Source organism: Ruditapes philippinarum, unplaced genomic scaffold, assembly GCF_026571515.1.
Source record: "Ruditapes philippinarum isolate M1 unplaced genomic scaffold, ASM2657151v2 ctg511_1_1_1_1, whole genome shotgun sequence".
NCBI lineage: Eukaryota > Metazoa > Mollusca > Bivalvia > Venerida > Veneridae > Ruditapes > Ruditapes philippinarum.
In genome coordinates, this window is record NW_026854149.1 from 281221 (window position 1) to 302822 (window position 21602).

General features: G+C 31.6%; 1 protein-coding gene across 1 annotated transcript in view; it reads right to left on the reverse strand.

Moving 5' to 3' along the window:
- The window catches only part of LOC132739133 (uncharacterized), a 114155-nt gene that overhangs the window by 82541 nt on the left and 10012 nt on the right, over positions 1–21602 (reverse strand). The gene's annotated exons all lie outside the window — the stretch shown is intronic.

Below are 21602 nucleotides of genomic sequence, written 5' to 3' on the forward strand. Positions count from 1 at the left end.
CTTATTCCAAACTATCACTGAATCTACATCAACTTGAACGACTCGAATTTTCCAATGTGTCAAAGAACCATAACTCCATTCCTTAGTTTTTAGCTCACCTGTCACAAAGTGACAGGTCAAGCTTTTGTGATCCCTTTTCGTCCGGCCGTAAACTTTTACTTTAAATGACATCTCCTCATAAACCACTACGCTAATTTCATCCAAACTTCACAAGAATGTTCCTTTGGCTGTCACCTTTAAAAATTGTGCAAAGAATTTAATTCCATGCTGAACTCTGGTTGCCATGGGAACCGAAAGAAAAAAACTTTAAATATCATCTTTAAAAAAACCCTAAGAGCTAGAGCTTAGATATTTGGCTTGAAACATCCTTTAGTGAGTGTCTACCAAGTTTTTTAAATAAAAGCCCTGGGGTCAAAATTGGCCCGCCCCAGGGGTCATTGATTTTCCCTATGTGCATATAGTAAAAACTTTATAAAATCTTCTTTTAAAGAACCCAAAGAGCTAGAGCTAAGATATTAAGCATGAAACATCATCTAATGAGTGTTTACCAAGTTTGTTCAAATAAAAGGCCCGGGGTCAAAATTGGTCCTGCCCCAGGGGGTCATTAATTTTCTTTAAATGCATATAGTAAAAACTTAAAAAAATCTTCTTTTAAAAAACTAAAAGAGCTAGAGCTAAGATATTTAGCATGAAATATCTTCTAGTGAGTGTTTACAAAGATTGTTAAAATAAAAGCCCTGGGGTCAAAATTGGTCCTGCCCCAGGAGGTCATTAATTTTCTTTAAATGCAAATAGTAAAAACTTAAAAATCTTCTTTTAAAGAACCCAAAGAGCTAGAGCTAAGATATTTAGCATGAACATCTTCTAATGAGTGTCTACCAAGTTTGTTCAAATAAAAGCCCCGGGGTCAAAATTGGCCCTGCCCCAGGGGATCATTGATTTTCCCTATATGCATATAGTAAAAATTTCAAAAATCTTTTTTAAAGAACCCAAATAGCTAGAGTTTATATTATAAGTTGAAACATCTTCTAGTGAGTGTCTACAAAGTTTGTTCAAATAAAAGCCCTGGGGTCAAAACTGGCCCTGCGCCAGGGTTGTCATTGTTTTTAACAGTATGTGTTAGTAAAAACTTAAAAAATCTTCTTTAAAAAAACCCAATAAACTAGAGCTTTGATGTTTAGCATGAATCATCTTCTTATGGATTCTTCCAAGTTTGTTCAAATAAAAGCCCTTGGATTAAAACTGGCCCTGCAGGATGGGGAGGGGGGTATATACAGGTGAGCAACCTCAGAGCCATCATGGCCCTCTTATTTAATTATCTACCTTTATTATACATGTACTTAATTATGCTTGTCCAGAGAAATACTGGAAAAGAGTTGATGAAATTTGATTAAACTTTTACACAGCGAAAATAATCAAGTGAAGGAAAGTGTTTTTTCAAAGAACCCTAATTTTTGTGTCGCCTTGAAAAGGTGACATAATAGGGGTTACTTTTGTCGGCGGCGTCTGTGTCGTTGTCGGCGTCCCCTAAAGCTTGTCCGGAGCATAACTCAGTCACTATAAGTCTGATTGACTTCAAACTTGGTATGCATGCTTCTTTTAATAACCCGAAGTGCAGTGCACAAGGACCGGTACTCTGCAGTTCTTATTTTTTGAGTTATTGCCCTTTGTGTGTTAATTTTGATACTTTAATTTTGTCCGGGCCATTTCTCTTCAACAAAAAAAGCTATGGACTTGATACTTCATAGGATGATAGATCTCATTAAGAAAAAGTGCAGTGCACAAGAACCAGTACACTGTACTTCCTAATTTTTGAGTTATTGCCCTTTGTTAATTTTCATATTTTATTTTTGTCCGGGCCATTTCTCCTAATGAATAAAAGCCATGGACTTGAAACTTCATAGGATGATAGGTCTCATTAAGAAGAAGTGCAGTGCACAAGAACTGTTACTCTGCATTTCTTATTTTTTGAGTTATTGCCCTTTGTTTATTTTCATACTTTAATTTTGTCCGGGCCATTTCTCCTTAAGTATAAAAGCTATGGACTTGAAACTTCATAGGATGATAGATCTCATTAAGAAGAAGTGCAGTGCACAAGAACTGGTACTCTGCATTTCTTATTTTTTGAGTTATTGCCCATTGTTGATTTTCTTTCTTTATTTTTGTCCTGGTCATTTCTCCTCAAGTATGAAAGCTATGGACTTGAACCATCATAGTATGATAGATCTTATTGATAAGAAGTGCAGTGTTCAGAAACTGCTGCTCTGAACTTATTATTAGTCCCCTACCGGTTTACCGGAGGGGACTTTAGGTTTACCCTCCGTCCGTCCGTCTGTCAGTCCGTCAGTCCGTCCGTCCACAAAACTGGATCCCGCAATAACTTGAAAAGTAGTGAAAATATTTTTATGAAACTTGGTATATGGATAGATGGCAGTATGGAGATTATGCACGTCTTTTTCTTTTCTTCCTATGTTGAAAATTCTGGTTGCTATGGCAACAAATAGGCTGAAAATATGGCAAATTTTACACATAAACTGGATCCAGTGATAACACAACAAGTACTGGAAATATTTTTATGAAACTTGACATATGGGTAGATGACAGTCTTGAGATTATGCACGTTTTTTATTCTTTTCTTCCTATATTGAAAATTCTGGTTGCTATGGCAACAAATAGGCTGAAAATATGGCAAATTTTACACATAAACTGGATCCAGTGATAAAGCAAAAAGTACTGGAAATATTTTTTATGAAACTTGACATATGGGTAGATGGCAGTCTTGAGATTATGCACGTCTTTTTCTTTTCTTTCTATGTTGAAAATTCTGGTTGCTATGGCAACACATAGACTGAAAATATGGCAAATTTTACACATAAATTAAATCCAGTGATAACTCAAAAAGTACTGGAAATATTTTTATGAAACTTGACATATGGGTAGATGGCAGTCTTGAGGTTATGCATGTCTTATCTGTTCTTCCTATATTGAAAAAATATCAGTTGCCTTGGCAACAAATAGGCTTAAAACATGGCAAATATAACAATATTTGTGATTAGTCAAATAGAGCTGAATTTTTTTTATGAAATTGCATCTTTAATACAAGAGTTATCTCCTGTTTAAGAATTTTGCTTTTAAAATGTTATATTTTGGTAACAGGGATGTTTCAAATATTAACTTTAGAGTGTCCTTCAGTCTGTCTGTCTGTCTGTTCATAAAAACTGTTTCCTGTGATCACTTTTAAAGAACTTTTCCAACAAATTTCCTTAAAATAGAGAAAAATTGAAACATTAGTGAATGGCCCTTCAGAATGTTGATGGGGTTCTAACCGGTAGGGGACTTATGGATTGCTTGCAATACTATGATAATTGCTTGTTTTTTTAGTTATTGCCCTTTGTTATTTTTCATATTTCATTTTTGTCCTGGCCATTTCTCCTAAACTACATTGTTCACAAGGCGACACATCCGACTCGCGGAGTTCTAGTTTCTAGCTTAATTTTACAATTATCATCTCTTAAAATACATGTACAACAACTTTTAAAATAATGGTTGTCTGGAGTAAATCTTTTCAATGATATCACACTCAAACTAAATACAGTTGTAGAGACTAGTGAGCAGAAGTCTTGTGTCAAATAACCAAAATTCTACATTACTTAGTTTTTGAATTATCTCCGTATATATTTCATGATACTGTTCTGAGAGAGGATTAAAATATTGAAGGAATTTGATTGAAACTTTATAAACGTTATACAGTGAAAGAGATTAGCATGAGAATTGCAGTAAACAAAGGCCATTATAAGTTCTAATGACATGGTCACATTCATATAATGTGATGCAAAAAATATTGACCATTTGAGTGTTTACTTGATACTGATACAAAAAATTTGATATATATCACAATTGATTATTTTTTCATAGCTTTGTCTCCCTTTATAATGTCATGTGTTAAAATAGTCAAGCTTGCAGTTTCCTCTGGTAGCTCTAATTTCACTTGTTGCTCTTGTCAAAAAAGGCCAATAACGGTTTATGATCGACCTACACGTACATGTAACCTAAATATTATATTTGAACATGTGTGTCATAGAATAATTGTATCAACTACTGTTCATTTACTGAATTGTGCACTTTATATTTATCAACCGGCAACAACCTTCACTCATTGAATTATCTGCCCCGAAATAGAAAAAATAGTTATTTGATCCTTCATACGTCCCAACTGCAGTGCCTTCAGCACTTTGATTCTATATAAAAGATGGTTATTTAAGTTTTTGAAGCCGCAACTATGTCCGCACAGAACTATCCAAATCATCTCTCAAGAAAAGGCACAAAATTTTAAAAGATATGTTTATTTAAATTTCTTCAAAACTTGTTTTCTAGTTTCTAAAAGTTAACAAATGGATATATTGAAAAATTCAGATGATTTATTTACAATGCAATACAACAGCTCTTATACCGATATGTTTTGTCCAAATGCAAAACAGTTCCCGTTTAGATGGAGACAATTTTAATTTTAGTCCGGTTCCATGATATTAAATCTCGGTAAACTACATACATTCGCACAGTCCATTATGTGTATACGGAGATAAGAAAACATTATCTTTCCTTTTTGAAGAAAATGTAAATAAAAATGTTTTGCAACAAAAGCCAGAAATTTAAAATTGATCATGAAGTGTAAAGCTGAAGTATGTGGAAGTTTTTAGTACTTGTATTTTTATCGAAATCTTGTCATTTTGCAGTAAATGCATGCGTCTTATTCAAAATCATGTAACACTCCGAATAACTCGCTTTGAAATGAAATATTTGTGATTACAAATGCTCGGACTTAAAACGCTTCACAAATCATATGAACTTATAATAAGTAAATGCGTTTATTGTTTATTCCATTATATCAAATAAATGTCGACTTGGAGTGAATTATAATAATTACATTTTTTATTTCTTTACACGTGGTTGATAATATTTATTATTCAATCCTAATTGTTCCGGAGACGATTATGATAAATGGCAATGCTATGTATGATTATGTACTATATACAAGTCAAAATAAATTCATGTTCGGTTCGGTTCTTTTTTTCCCGTAAACGGCAATTTTAATATCAAAACAAGAACACTTGTTATTATACATGTCGTAAAATAAATCAAAAAATCTATAACGATTTATTTATACATATTTATAAAATGACTGACTGATATGTTGTATATGAAATATTATATGATCTCACGAAGCTTTATGATAAATAAATGTCAAAATTTCTATAATTTGGCAGAGAGCACATTTCCTGTGAAACATTCTATTACAACGCCTACCATTATTATTATCTATTTTAGTTCTTACTATACATTGACTGACGTTATACACCAGTAATTGTTCTCAAATGTCGGGGTTCGATCCTATGTCAATTTTAATTCTCTTTATAAGTTTTACAAAAAGAAATGTCAAAGACTTCCAATATGTCAGTTCAAAGTCCATGATATATACATTATGTCATCGTAGACAGAACTATCAGTAAAAACTATATGTGTCATTTATGTAATGATTTTACGTTTATGTCTTCATTAATATAATTGGATATGTGGGCCTACATTTATACAAAAGTGGTGTAGAATTTACATGACGTATTCGAATATTAATCACTTTTTATATATTTCCACATTGAGGATAAATAACGTATAACAAATAAAGAAATAGATTACAAAAATGCAAATGGTAGAATATTCATAAAGAACAAAACACGCTATAAACACATACGTATATCGTATATTTCCGTGACATTCGTTCAATAACCAAGAGACTTTTTCGGGTTTTGTCCGATAAGCGTGAGGTGAGTTATAACTTGGCTTCCAGACGATAATAATAATAATTGTTATGGTATTTTTAACTTATATCATTAAAATTGTTTAAAGTTCTCAGATAAAATCCAGAAGTGTTCTTTGACTTGTAGACACTGAAAAAGTTTTGCATGACATCAAGATTTCAGCATGATAAACTACATCGTATTAGATATTCCTTCAATATTGTAACATCGAGTAAGATTTCGATATTTCATGATCGAAAATATGTTTTAACAAGTTGACACATCTGTAGACTTTATTCATAACAAAAACATGGCGGACAACTAAAAAGTCCCCCTTATTCGACAGTACATTAACGAGCATATGACGTCTCAAAACTATCATTTCGATTTTTTGCGAAGAAAAATAGTTTTGCATTTTATGGATAATCGAAAATAAAATAAATTAGACAGAGGTGCTCAACTATGAGAACACGTGCTGCTATATGACACATTGTATCGTTTGTTCCAAACATAATCCAACACTAAACAAGACTAAATTAGGTAGCAGCACGCGATTTGGGGATCATTCTAACCTTCTATGTATAAAAATACGAGAGCGACGAAGGCCGAGCGTGAGAGATTAGTCTCGGTTAAGCAAATAGTTGATGACAGAGTTTTTAATAATGCGGTAAAGTTGTATTGTGATTAAGGTTAATGACATATTTTCATATGTATTTCAAATATTGATAAAATCAAAAAGAAAGATATCATTAGGATATTCATATGAAATATTTCTGTAAACAGAATGTTGGTAGAGTTCTAAAGTGATTTAGTATTAACATATATATGATGAATAATAATATTTTGTTCTAGAACACTGATCTGCTATAAATTCATATGGCAAACTGGATCATATGGTTTGTTTTCTGGTATGATACTAAATATTATCAACATTATTATTTTTTATTTACCATTAATAACGTGTCAAAGAGCTAGTCTATATTCTAATGACGGGAACCAAATTCGGGAACAAGAGAGATGACTAAATTACGCAATGGAGATTTTTGGCGCAATGGACATATATTTTTGCAAAACAGGCAAAACGTATGCTTATTCATGAAAATAATTAACATGTAAGTTATAGAATCGATTTACTGAAAAGTGAGTTTGTTTTAAAATGTATCACAAATATTTGCAATAAATTGTTTTAAAGGATTCTGTGACGATTGTATTCTTTTGCTTACATTTAGTGGTTCTACACCTAAATTTCCCGTTAAGTGAATTGTAAACAAATATGCAATCTTGTGTTTAATCAAATAGTTTAATCTTTAATCTTTTATAGATAAGTTAACAATACGCAAGTAAGAAATGGTTATATTTAACAATTTATTCATAACTACTATTTGATATTACAGACATATTTTTGCTATTTGTAAAATAACAGAACAGTTCGTCCTCAAAATCATTCGAACATCATGCAATTCGCATCAATATTTCGACGCAATATCAATATTTTTAGGACGCTTGATTGTAAGCATATCAATCAATTCATTTTTGCTTGTTATCCAATTCATTTGCTTCCACCAGACTTTTCAATCTTTATCGCAACAGACAAACATTTCAGAATTTCAGACATGGCATTACTTTGTGATATGCATTAAGTTCTACTTTTACACAAAAATATGCAACTTAATTATTAAACAAAGAACATGAAGAAAAATTGATTCGGATATTCAACTGTAATAAAGCACAGTTCTCAATGCTGGTTTTGTACATTACCTGTGACTGTTCACATCATTTGGCGGCGTCTTTGCTGTGCAGCATCAACATTTAACTTGTTATTTATTGCATTAAATGTAGATATTCTATTACCAATACATCTTAACAATATTCCACAGATATTATAGTAAAATGAAGTAACAAAAAGTGTCATTAATATTGTTGTAAAATAAGTTAACTGAAGTAAAAGAAATGATGTCACTTATATCAAAGAAACAGAAAAATAATTCACTGGTATTGAAGTATAGCAATTTAATTGAAGTAATGAATGTATGTCACTGGTATTGAAGTATAGCAATTAAATTGAAGTAATGAAAATATGTCACTGGTATTGAAGTATAACAATTTAACTGAAGTAATGAAAATATGTCACTGGTATTGAAGTATAGCAATTAAATTGAAGTAATGAAAATATGCCACTGGTATTGAAGTATAGCAATTTAATTGAAGTAATGAAAATATGTCACTGGTATTGAAGTATAACAATTTAACTGAAGTAATGAAAATATGTCACTGGTATTGAAGTATAGCAATTAAATTGAAGTAATGAAAATATGTCACTGGTATTGAAGTATAGCAATTTAACTGAAGTAATGAAAATATGTCACTGGTATTGAAGTATAGCAATTTAACTGAAGTAATGAAAATATGTCACTGGTATTGAAGTATAGCAATTAAATTGAAGTAATGAAAGTATGTCACTGGTATTGAAGTATAGCAATTTAATTGAAGTAATGAAAATATGTCACTGGTATTGAAGTATAGCAATTTAATTGATGTAATGCAAATATGCCACTGATATTGAGGTATAGCAATTAAATTGAAGTAATGAAAATATGTCACTGGTATTGAAGTATAGCAATTTAACTGAAGTAATGAAAATATGTCACTGGTATTGAAGTATAGCAATTTAACTGAAGTAATGAAAATATGCCACTGGTATTGAAGTATAGCAATTTAACTGAAGTAATGAAAATATGTCTCTGGTATTGAAGTATAGCAATTTTAATAAAGTAATGAAAATATGTCAGCAATTTAACTGAGGTAATGAAAACATGTCTCTGGTATTGAAGTATAGCAATTTTAATAAAGTAATGAAAATATGTCAGCAATTTAACTGAGGTAATGAAAACATGTCTCTGGTATTGAAGTATAGCAATTTAATTGAAGAAATGAAAATATGTCACTGGTATTGAAGTAAAGCAATTTAACTGAAGTAATGAAAATATGTCACTGGTATTGAAGTATAGCAATTTAATTGAAGAAATGAAAATATGTCTCTGGTACTGAAGTATAGCAATTTAACTGAAGTAATGAAAATATGTCACTGGTATTGAAGTATAGCAATTTAACTGAAGTAATGAAAATATGTCACTGGTATTGAAGTATAGCAATTAAATTGAAGTAATGAAAATATGCCACTGGTATTGAAGTATAGCAATTTAACTGAAGTAATGAAAATATGCCACTGGTATTGAAGTATAGCAATTTAATTGATGTAATGCAAATATGCCACTGGTATTGAAGTATAGCAATTTTATTGAAGAAATGAAAATATGTCTCTGGTATTGAAGTATAACAATTTAACTGAAGTAATGAAAATATGTCACTGGTATTGAAGTATAGCAATTTAATTGATGTAATGCAAATATGCCACTGATATTGAGGTATAGCAATTAAATTGAAGTAATGAAAATATGTCTCTGGTATTGAAGTATAACAATTTAACTGCAGTAATGAAAATATGTCACTGGTATTGAAGTATAGCAATTAAATTGATGTAATGCAAATATGCCACTGGTCTTGAAGTATAGCAATTTAACTGAAATAATGAAAATATGTCACTGGTATTGAAGTATAGCAATTTAATTGATGTAATGCAAATATGCCACTGGTATTGAAGTATAGCAATTTAACTGAAATAATGAAAATATGTCACTGGTATTGAAGTATAACAATTTAATTGATGTAATGCAAATATGCCACTGGTATTGAAGTATAGCAATTTAATTGGAGTAATGAAAATATGCCACTTGTATTGTTGTTAATGAATCTATTGAAGTAAAGAAAATATGCAACTGAAGTAAAACGAGTTAAATGAAGTAAAAATACGAAATAAATGAAGTAAAGCACATAAAAACCGAAGTTAAGAAAATATGTCAGTGTAATTAAGATCGAGGTTAAATAAATTATCTGACATTACTATTATAAAATTGATTAACTAAAATAATTTATATCAAAGTTTACTTCCATTTATAACGTTTTATTATACAGCTATTAATAAAAAAAACCACGAAGATGATGGAAAACATTTATGTATATCACATTTGATTGTTCTTTGTTTTGATCTTGTATAACATGTATCAACGCAAGTGTATAAGTTTAAATCCATATTTTATTCAAGTTATTAAATAGCTTCAAATATGACAGACTACTTTAAAATGTTCATAGTCGATGTTAGCAACATTATAGTTTCACTTATTTTATGACAAATTTCATTGATTTTCAAATTGTGACCCATTTAACCGAAAGTCTCTTTAAAGCTTCTGCTCACAAAACAGACATAAAATTGTCATCTAAAGTAATATTATTGATTTGTATTTTTGCGGCTCTAACTGCGAATTAGCGGTCTGAAGTCAAGAAATTTGATCCTAGCTTTACCGGATTGGGAGAACTACGGTGTTGAAATTAAGCCGTCGCTTCGTATAATTCGAACGTTGAATAGAAATATGTGCCTATCATATTTCAATTTAGGTTCAGAAATGATTTTAAATGAGACCTAGGCATGATATAAAACTTTCATAGAAATATCATGGAATGAAGAATTAATAAAGAGAGCTGTTTTAATTAATTTGTGATGACATAAATGTATTTAGAGATTTCAAAGATTGTTAAACAGCATGATTTCAATAATGTACGCTTTGATCTTTGATTACGGAAAACAAATAATACTTAAAATAATTCTTCTTAACAGCATTTCTTATTGATTTTCTCATGAAGCAGGAGTGGCAGGTTTTATTTCGCATCAATCTTCGGAAATTCAGAAAAATATTACTTCCTTTATTTGGGCATCATATTTTAAGAGCAACAAAGAACCATAACTTAAACAAGGGGAAACTACGATATACAACTGTACTCAATTTAACAAAACAATTTAAAAATGGAAAGGTTATTAATGTATAGGTTTATGAATACACCAACACTTAAAGTTCTTACTATTTATAGTAAAAACTATTGTTTAAATATCCTTGTTACATAACAATTTAGTTTTATTAAGTACTTTAAGTACTTTTTCTGGGAAAGTATATAGAGGATATTGAATGAGTGTAAGTTCAATACTGATTTTATTGCACGAGTTGAATAAAATTATTTTATTCAACGAGTGCAATAAATTCAGTAATGAACTTACACGAATTTAATATTCTATTTATCACATACCCAAAAATAAAGACCGTTTAAAGTGAAATAATAGTCATTTTTCATTGACGTGCCTATAGTCTAACGCTGACATTTAGCGCGTCTTTACACTATGTTTGTATAACGCTAATGACGTCACGTCAAAATATATGCACGGCCGTGCAATACCATATTTACGGAGTCGCAAAATCGGCACGGGTGTGTGATAAAGTGTGTTAGTTTAACCATTATAAAAATCGTTATAATAAATTTAAATCAAAAGATTATTATTTGATTTATGCTACCCCTTCCCCTCCATTACACCGCCTCCCCTCCCTCTTTTATCTCCTTCCTCGCTTTTTACATTATATAATAAAAAATGCAAGGTCCTCATCAAAATCTTAATAAAACTATATTTAAACATAACAATATACATTCAGTAGCAAATTGATAACTTACAGTATTACATTGAGCTGACCTGAATCACAATAGAATTTACATGTAGGTCCACTGTGACGTGATTTTATGTTAGAAGGACATCCACAGGGCAAGTGTATGTAAATTTTCTAGTGTTTTGTCTTGTGTAACAATCAGTTTACGCGTAAATCAATCCGTGGGAGTTTTACAAGAAATAAACATTTGTAAGAAAGCACACGCTAGATTTATGGACAAAACAATCAAATATATATAAAAATGATGCGTCTTTTGATTTCTGTCTAGTCAGCCAGCTCGAGATTTACTGAGGGACATTTTGATTGTCCGTGGCAATTTTATAGAACGCTAGTTTTGCTAAGAAACCGCTAAATTATTGACATTTTCATAATTTTAAGACATTCATGGTACATAATGCAAAAATGTCATTCATTTAAAGTAAAGCTTTTCATTGAAGGTGTGCAGATAATAACAACTTGGTATTTCTAACACAATTAGGTTGTTTGTTAATGTTAAAGATATAATTCTCTACAGACTTTCTCTGGGATTTAAGATGAACGCCTAAATGGAGGATAGATGACATCTGGGAAGGATTGCAACTGGATGACGTCATAACAGCTTTGGTTCACACCTGTAGTGAAGATATACGGAATGCTTTTGACTGGTTGCCAGTGGCAGCCAGGTATGTATGCTGGCATGATAACACTAATACAGATGACTGATACAGTGCACAAGTTATTTCTTTGATTTTTATATGAAATAAAAAGCCAAAAGGTGCAATTTAAAGCTCACAGAAAATATATTTGTCTGTAGTTCATTTTTAAACAAAATACTACATCTTAAGTCTGCTATATTGACAAATTCTTACAAAATAATCTTGCTAAATTACTCTATCTTTACGATATCAAATAAAAAAGATCAGGCATTGGTATATATAAAATAAATTATACAGTCATCAGAATAATGCCTGGAATTTATCATATTTAATAAATGATACACAACTTTACAAATTCATTGTTAACACACCAATTTGGTTACAGGCATACTTGTAAAGATAATCATCAGTGATGAAAGTGGCATTAAAAATAAAGTTTGTGAATATTCCCATTTCTCAAAACATGTTTTGTTTCCCATTTACATCTACCATTCTTAAATAATTCTTGTTGTAAAAGACTTTAATTGCAACAAAATTAATATTGCACGGTTAAATAAACAAATACCCGAGAACAATAAAACTAAATTCAATTTAAGATATTACACTAATGTCCGGGAGCGTTAATGGTCTCACAACATGGAGAGAGTCTAAATTTAATAAGGCAGTTACAACAGAAATATAATTAACTTTGTCAAAATTATTGTATATACACGATGACATTGAAATACGAGCTTAATAACATCGTACTGTACATGTATATACACGATGACATTGAAATACGAGCTTAATAACATCGTACTGTACATGTATATACACGATGACATTGAAATACGAGCGTAACAACATCGTACTGTACATGTATATACACGATGACATTGAAATACGAGCTTAATAACATCGTACTGTACATGTATATACACGATGACATTGAAATACGAGCTTAATAACATCGTACTGTACATGTATATACACGATGACATTGAAATACGAGCTTAATAGCATCGTACTGTACATGTATATACACGATGACGTTGAAATACGAGCTTAATAACATCGTATTGTACAGGTATATACACGATGACATTGAAATACGAGCTTAATAACATCGTACTGTACAGGTATATACACGATGACATTGAAATACGAGCTTAATAACATCGTACTGTACATGTATATACACAATGACATTGAAATACGAGCTTAATAACATCGTACTGTACATGTGTATACACGATGACATTGAAATACATACACGATGACATTGAAATACGAGCTTAATAACATCGTACTGTACATGTGTATACACGATGACATTGAAATACATACACGATGACATTGAAATACAAGCTTAAAAACATCGTACTGTACATGTATATACACAATGACATTGAAATACGAGCTTAATAACTTCGTACTGTACATGTATATACACAATGACATTGAAATACGAGCTTAATAACATCGTACTGTACATGTATATACACAATGACATTGAAATACGAGCTTAATAACTTCGTACTGTACATGTATATACACAATGACATTGAAATACGAGCTTAATAACTTGCCATATTTAAAAAACTATATGAGATAAGGGACAAAAAAGAACATACTTTCTTAACAAGCAATGTCACTTAAATATCATCAACAAACTTACATATTGAAATATAGAATATTTCGTTCAACTGTTATTTACGTAGCAATATTTCCCGAGCAGGTCTCCACGTCTCCACTGTAAATCAGGTGTCCACTGTAAGTCAAGTCTTATTTCATATTGTAGAGCAAGTGTCGACTGTAAGTCAAATATTATTTAAAATTGTAGAGCAGGTTTCCACTGTAAGACAAGTCTTATTTCTCATTGTAGAGCAGGTCTCTATTGGTAGTCAAATATTATTTCATATTGTAAACCATGTCTCAACTGTAAGTCAAGTCTTTAGTAGTAGTCAAGTTTTATTTTATATTGTAGAGCTGGTCTCCACTGCTGGTTAAGTCTTATTTCATATTGTACAGCAAGTCTCCGTTGTAAGTCAAATCTTATTTCTCATTGTAGAGCAGGTCTCTACTGGAAGTCAAGTCTTATTTCATATTGTAGAGCAGGTCTCTATTGGTAGTAAAGTCTTATTTCATATTGTAGGGCAGGTTTCTACTGGCAGTCAAGTTTTATTTCATATTGTACAGCAAGTCTCCGTTGTAATTCAAATCTTATTTCAAATTGTAGAGCAGGTTTCCACTGTAAGACAAGTCTTATTTCGCACTGTAGAGCAGGTCTCTATTGGTAGTAATGTCTTATTTCATATTGTAGGGCAGGTTTCTACTGGCAGTCAAGTTTTATTTCATATTGTAGAGCAAGTATCCACTATAAGTCAAGTCTTATTTTATATTGTAGAGCAGGTTTCCGTTGTTGGTTAAGTCTAATTTCATATTGTAGAGCAAGTATCCACTGCTGGTTAAGTCTTATTTCATATTGAAGAGCATGTCTTAACTGTAAGTCAAGTCTTATTTCATTTGTAGAACAAGTCTCTATGGTAAGTCAAGTTTTATTTCATATTGTAGAGCAGGTCTCTACTGGTAGTCAAGTCTTATTTCATATTGTAGAACAAGTCTCTATGGTAAGTCAAGTTTTATTTCATATTGTAGAGCAGGTCTCTACTGTCTTATTTCATATTGTAGAACAAGTCTCTATGGTAAGTAAAGTCTTATTTCATATTGTAGAGCAGGTCTACTGTTGGTCAAGTCTTCCACCGTAGAGAAGGACAAAACAAATTTTCACTTGTATTTTTTTCATTTTTTAGATACTATCTGGATATGAAACTAACTTTTCTTGGCCTTTTTTTCACCGTTAGTTACTACTTTATCTTGACAAATCTTTGGCTTTGCATCATTACAGTCTCGTTTATAGATTTTTGTTATCTCCGTTTAGAGCCATTGAAATCAATAGCTGGACGTCGCGTGTGGATTTAAGTACATGTATGCACTATTGCCTTGGACAAATCAACATTTTACCTAGTTGACATGTTTATATACGTTTAATTACATTGCCAATTACAACGTGACTTTTCTAGTTAATATTGTTAGTAATTTTATATCCAAATGTTATAAACTTTTATTGCAGTGCACATATGCAATGGTGTAAATATCCTAATTTGAAATTGCTGTTATACCTATATCAAAATGTTCATTGTATATATCATTAGTATAATGAATTTACATTGATAAAGTAAAATTAAGAAAACCTTAACATTGTAAAGCATTTCTTGAGTTTCTTGCACATTGAGTTTTCCAGTCATAGTATAAGGAATCAGTAAAAATCTGAAACTACATTTGTTTTCTTTTTACTACTTTTTTGCATTTCTGAAATAAGTTATTCAGAAAGTGTCCTGCTATGAAGCTTGAAGCTTCTCTAACCACTTCCGCGTTTGTTTTCTGAAACTTAATAGTTATGCATCAAAAAAATGAGATATGGAAGTGTCCGAATTTTTTTAACCCTGTAACAAAATCCACCTAAACAATATGACCATCCCTCAAAATTGAAATGACAAAGTTTAAATAATACGCCTGTTTCAGTCAGTCTTTCACTACTAAAATCAATATGAAGTTCTTTATAAAAAGACATAAATATGATATATCATGAAAATAACAAAACAGTGCATACTGTGCTACATGTTCATTACAAACCCCAGTGGACCAGTTTACACTGGAAATCAGACTAACAGTGATATCCGAATTATTCTAATCTACAAAATGCTAGGGCTATTACTATATGAAACGGATTGTACCCTAGGGAGTAACTCAACAAATGATGGTTTAAGCACGACATCATACAATGGACATCAGGTTACCGCAATATTTAGTGAGTGTTGATCATTAAACCATACGCTTTTAACAATATCAAAGCGGACTACACTATAAAATTATAACATTGAAATTCGAATTTTAGAAATATAAGTTTGTATCGTTCCTTTTCTTCATTTAAGCCGCGTCACGACAAAACCAACATAGTGCGTTTGCGACCAGCATGGATCCAGACCAGCCTGCGCATCCGCGCAGTCTGATCAGGATCCATGCTGTTCGCTTAACAACTCTATTACAAGTAGAGAAACTGATAGCGAACAGTATGGATCCTGAATATGGTCTGGAATCATGCTGATCGCAAACCCATTATCTTGATTTTGTCGTGACGCGGCTCATTTTCATTAGTTTGATTGTTGCAATTTAGCAATTAACAAACTTCTGTCAACTGGGTTAAGAAATGTTTTTGATAGCTTGTTTATTTCTAAATCGTGTTGAATCAATCAAATTTATCGCAATATCCTAAGTTTCTTATGGAAGCAAAGTATGCCAAAATCTAAAAGGAACTCCACTGAAATATTTTTGACATAAAGTATGAAATATTATTTTTCCAAATGCTTGTATCATTTGAATATAGGTTTACATACTTATGTTCATATGCTCACTCCATTTTCTCATTCTTATTGTGCAAAATATATTTTAATTAAGTATATTATAAAGGTATTTTACATTTTATATGTAAACGTAACATTAATATAATTTCTGTTTGAATGTTCTTATTGCATCTACAGTTAATCTTGCACGAAAAAAAGTTATGCTGTAAAGATAAAATTGTAGGAACAGATGCAACGTCACGTGACCGAAGGCCGTTTTATGGTTTTGCAATTACCATTCTCAGAAGAAAAGACAAATGTGTGAATATGTTATATCAATACGAGATTTCATCTTAAAATGGCGTGTGATTTTGTCGGTGGACACCACTGTCATGTAAATGAGAATCCTTCTCTGTCCGTGTATATTAATGAACGCGGGGTTAGTGCTGTTTATACATGGAAAAAAGATCGATTTGTGTGGAACCATAAGTCATTCCGATGATCCTGTTCTAGCTAAGGTTTTATGACAAGAAGAATTGACGTTTTATGGTACCTACAATAACAATATTGAGTGTTTACAGTTGGCAGTTTGTTCCGGAAACAAACAATACTTTTAGATAGTCACAATGTAGTGAGAAGAAGTAATTATGTCGAGTAAAGAAACATAATTTCTCATCAGAAAGTGATTCTGTCGTTTAATACATGTATATGACAGTGTCTGTATTCGTAAACAATTTACTGACATTTTATTTCACTAACAATAAAAAAATCCACCACAAAATAAAACCGAGTAGGTTCTTGATGAAATTGAACTATTTTTGTTGACTTGTGACCGTGCAATTTATTACTTTAGGCACACATTACAAAAACGTCAACATATGTTGCAATAATTAATATGTTTGTTTGATGTTTTGTATACGTTTTGGCCGCGAGCTTGTTAAAGTTTAGAAATGCAATAATGTCGTTTACTGAAACAACTGCTAACAAACGTAAAAAAAAAACAAATAAAACAGCCAATACGCTTTCCTCATCGTTTACAAAGGAAATAAACTTTGAATAAAAAGGAAAATGAAATTCGAACATGATGATTGCATAAATGCATATTGCTGTCGGCCAAACAAAAAAAAAAACAGACTTTAAATTTTCATAAAATGTACATACAAATAACTTTTCTGTTATCGTTGACGTGCATTTGGGAATTACGGCCATTATTCTCTTTTCGCTCAGTATTTTACAGTAAGGTTATCTAAGTTAAGTGTCATAATAGAATATATCACAGACATTTTGTGAAAAAAATAAAGTTTTGAACACCTACTATGCACGAGATATTATCATTTTATGTCTCAATAGCATTCTTTAGTTGGTTCAAAAAAGTAACTAATTGGTCCATAATAGACAGGGCTGACTTTGAGAATTTGGCTCCCTATAAGATGCTAGAGGCTTTTTGTAGTACAAGTGGTATCTCGGTGTATTTTACCTATTTAAGGTATGCTGAATCCGATAAAGGTGGATACCAAATTGAAAAACTTGATCTTGACCATTGAAATGGCCATTTAAAATGACCACTAAAATGGCCGCCAAATTTCTTTAACATGAAATGGATGATATATCAAATGGATGATATATCAAATAAATTTTTTAAGGAAAGCATGTTTAGGTAAAAACAAATTAGACACCAAAACAGAATTAAAAAAACAAAACAATCCAATATGGCCGAATAATCCAAGATGGTGGACATTTTTCTATAGGCCAATATAATAGTAATATAGAAGTAATAAAGATAGTACTGAAAATTTTAAGGCATTTAAACATAAGGGTTTTTAAGTATTTAGGGTTTTCGCAGCACTGGCACTCTATGCAAGCATATAACGTGACTACTCAGTTTCCTACTGCGTATGTGTGAGGAGGTTAAACATGTGATCATTAATTAAAGGAACCTTTCTCTGTTATCGGTCCTCGTCGCAGTTCTCTTGTTGTCAGTTCTTCTGTTATTGGTCGTGATCTTCGTTCTTCTGTAATCGGTCCTGGTGTCAGTTCTTTTGTTGTCAGATGTTCTGTTATCGGTTCACGTCTCTGTTTTCGGTCGTCGTCTTTGTTCTTCTGTTTTCGGTTCTCGTTTTCGTTCTTCTCCGTTTATTTGTCATCGGTTCCCAACTCTATTCTTCTGTAATCAGTCCTTGTCTCCGTTTTCTTGTTGTCAATTCTTCTGTAATCGGTTCCCGTCTCTGGAATCAGTCGTCGTCTATGTTATTCTGTTATTGGTCCTCTTCTCTTTTTTTCTGTCATCAATCCTCGTCTCCGTTGTCTTGTTGTCAGGTCACTGTTTGTGTTCTTCTGTTTTCGGTCCTCGTATCTGTTCGCTTGTTGTCAGTTCTGTTGTTATTGGTCCCTGTCTCTGTTCTTCTGTTATAGGTCGACGTGCCTGTTCGCTTGTTGTCAGTTTTTCTGTTCACGGTACCTGTCTCTCTTCTTCTGTTTTCGGTCCTCGTCTGTGTTCGCTTGTTGTCAGTTTTTCTGTTATCGGTCCCTGTCTCTGTTCTTCTGTTATCGGTCCTCGTCCCTGTTCGCTTGTTGTCAGTTCTTGTCTCCGTTCTTCCTTCTGTTATCGGTTGTCGTCTTCGGTCTTGTACTGTCGGTACTTGTTTCCTGTTCCGTTAAGGTCTTCTCTTGTATACTATGGTTGCCGTCATTCTGTGTCGATGTCCTGGTTTTGTCAGTCTTGTAGTCATTTATTCGTTCAGTGGAGTAGCGGGGGATCGAACTCACGACCCCTTGATTTGTAGGCAGACAGTGTTACCACTGCACCATAGCGTCCGCTCTGAATAATAACCATTTTTGAAAGTCCTTTATACATTAAATACTATTTCAATGGCTAACAAAGGGTGTATTACAATTATATTTTAACACCTCTACTATGTAGCCAACCCACGTGACTTTTATATATGGTGAAAGAAAATATTACTCGATTTATTACAAGTAATATTTTTATAGATAACTTTGCTGTTACTTTATGATATCCTGGATTTATTGGAGGGTACCCGGAATTCTAATGTATATCAAATGATGTGATAATCTTCTTGTAGAATTTTCTCAAAACCGTGACTGAATTCCAAAATTTTCGAGAGCTGCCATGGTAAAGCAAGCACACGTAGCAATCTCCCGGTTTCAGACATTTTATGACTCGATGAAAATATGGTGTTGTTATTGTTGTTGTTGTTTTTAACTTTAACTTTAAATTTCAAATTAAATAGTCACTTATTTTTAAACAAGATAGTCATTTGGTGTTTTCTGTAATTTTTGATGAATGTGATGAAGTATACACTTCTAAGTTTAAGATGACTTTTTATCCATCGTATATCTTAATGCAGATATAATTGAATCTAAAAAATGAATTATGCAGATATAATTTCAGCAGAAAACAACAAATACAGACAAAACCACACACAAAAAACTTACATGCAGCATACATGTGTAATGTTCACAATGTGCTGAAAAACGGCTCTTTATTAATTTCAATATTTCAGCAAGTGACACATTTTATAAAAGAATGGGACAGAAATATTGTTGTAACCATTTAAAAAGTAGGATTTGTAAAAATGTGTAAGTTGGATATTTTTTACCTAGTTTGCTCAACACTCAATTAACACATTTTTATATATAAACCTGAAGTAGAAAACAACTTTCATAGATTGAGATAGAGCCATAATGTCGTAGATATTTGGGTTACAAAAAGTTTTTGATCCTGATAATGTTTCAAGTAGGATAAACATATTACAAGCTTATATTCTTAAAATTTTGTACTGCCTTAATTCATTTTTTAAAAATACGTGCAATTATGTTATTATTATGTCTTTAGTTAATAGTTTCTAGAGAAAAGGCTTTACAAAGGTGGTATCTTTTATTTTATATATAAATTTTATAATGTGTCACATGTCGCCTTTAAACAGATTTTGTGGTGATTTTGCGCATACTTAATCCCGCTTTTGCATGTTGGAACAACAATATTTCAATATTTTATTTGTTTGTATACACAGCCTTATTGCTTATTTTGTATAGTCTTATTTTAATGACCTGTCAATTATGAAAACATTACAGCACTCATTGAAATATTAGATTCCACTTCGATTTCGTTAGTAAAGTTTACGAGAATTAATAGAGGACATTTGTTTGTTTGTCTTTATTTCATCGAGTGGGCCTTAAAAACAGTATTCCCACGAGAGGCGTAGCCACGAGTGAGAATACGGTTCTTAAAGTTTACGAGTATAGTAAACTATAAAACTAATGTTAATGAAAGGGGGGGGGGGTGCAGTATATATTTTAAAACACTTTTGTCTCGGTTTGTGTTGTGTTTATGGCATTAAAATGACATTTTTTGACATTTCAAAATAATTTAAAGTGACATTTTCCACACTTTCTCCCGTAATTGTTTTTACGAGATAATAATTCCCAATTAGAAATATTATTTCGTTTTAACGAAATATAAAATCTTTATTACGAAATATTGATTTGTTATTACGAAATATTATTTCGTAATTACGAAATATTAATTTGTTATAATGAAATATTCATTCTTTGGTAATATTTATAAAGAAGGATTTGAAACTAAGTTTATTGTTTAAAAAATATAAGTCAAGTAAACAAAACATAAAAAGTGATTTTCTTTCAATCTTAGTCTTATACCTTAACGCGCTAGTAAAACAGTACTGTATATAACTGTTTATTGAGCCATTAGGCTTATTATCGTTATATTTGGTGGCCAATCTCATTAAAATCTGATCATATTGAATAATCATTTGATTTTGACAAGAATAATTAATTGCATCATATTGTATCATAGTTTTAATGGCCAATTTTAGTATTTTTAAGCGGCCATTTTGAATTGACGTTTTGAAGGTCAAGGTCAATTTTATTATCTTGGTATCCACCCTCATCGTCTTCAGCATACCCATATTAGGTTAAAACTCTCTAGATATTACTTGTACTATAAAATGCCTCTAGCATTCATATTTTCTTAAAATCAGTCCTGTCTATAACCTGAACCCTATTTATTTTCTGTTCCTTTTTGGCAATTAGTACAATTATAGTGATTAAGTATTTTGCATGGAAGACAAAATACGACTTTGTTTACAATTATCTACTTCACAAACTTTTCAATCTCCAACGTTTCGAGAGGTTAAACTCCTCTTT